This window comes from Pygoscelis adeliae, unplaced genomic scaffold (genome assembly GCF_000699105.1).
Source record: "Pygoscelis adeliae isolate BGI_AS28 unplaced genomic scaffold, ASM69910v1 Scaffold182, whole genome shotgun sequence".
NCBI classification, from domain to species: Eukaryota; Metazoa; Chordata; class Aves; order Sphenisciformes; family Spheniscidae; genus Pygoscelis; species Pygoscelis adeliae.
Genome location: NW_008824669.1, coordinates 1,236,612 through 1,237,445, shown reverse-complemented (window position 1 = coordinate 1,237,445; position 834 = coordinate 1,236,612).

The following is an 834-nucleotide window of genomic DNA, read 5'->3' as shown; positions in this document are numbered from 1 at the left end:
CCGTTGTCTGGCTTAAGAACCAATGCACTTGGGGCCTGATCCAGAACCCACTGGAGTTGGTGCGGGGCTTTCCATCGACTTCAGTGTGCATTGGCTCAAGCCCTTCATGGTTTTAGCAGTTCCCGAATTGCTGGAGTGTGAACTTGGAATCTTCTGTAGTGAAGACAAATCATCGCTTAGAATATAAATGTTTAAAACGTGCGACTCTAGTTAAAAAATTTGATTCTTCTCGACACTCATTATTTAGTTCTCATTTTCCATCTAGTATTTAATGGTCTTTGGAGAAATAATAATAATAAAACAGAGTGTTATATATATATAAATATATATATTTTTGGTGCAAGATGAGACCTTCTGTTTTTTGAAACAAGTCTGTAGCATAAAGGTTAAACTATTTTAAGACAAAATAAAATAGAGTGTATTATTTAAACAATATCAACTTGTTTGGGATTTTTTTGCCCCCCCCCCATTCAATACGCTGCTGTTTGCAGCATCTCCAAAATAAAGCCTTAAGCTGCGGGAATGGGTCACAGCTGCCCAAATGCAGCGCCGTTCCCTGCGTTTCATTTTGAACGTCCAGAATGTAAACGTGATTTCCTGACCGCAGAAGCTTGCTTTTCTCTCCCAGAGCAGGACAGGACCACCGCTTCTCGCTGTAGCGCCGGTGGGGGGGATGCCGGGGGACGCCCAGGTAGCAGTAACGAGCGGCCGCTGCCCATCACGCTCCGCAGAATCCCTTCTAGGGACGCGGTTTCTGCGCGGCCTCCATCTCCCCACACACCGCAGTCCTTCAGGTGCCTGAGCAACCTTCGTACCGGTATTTCTCCGACCGCA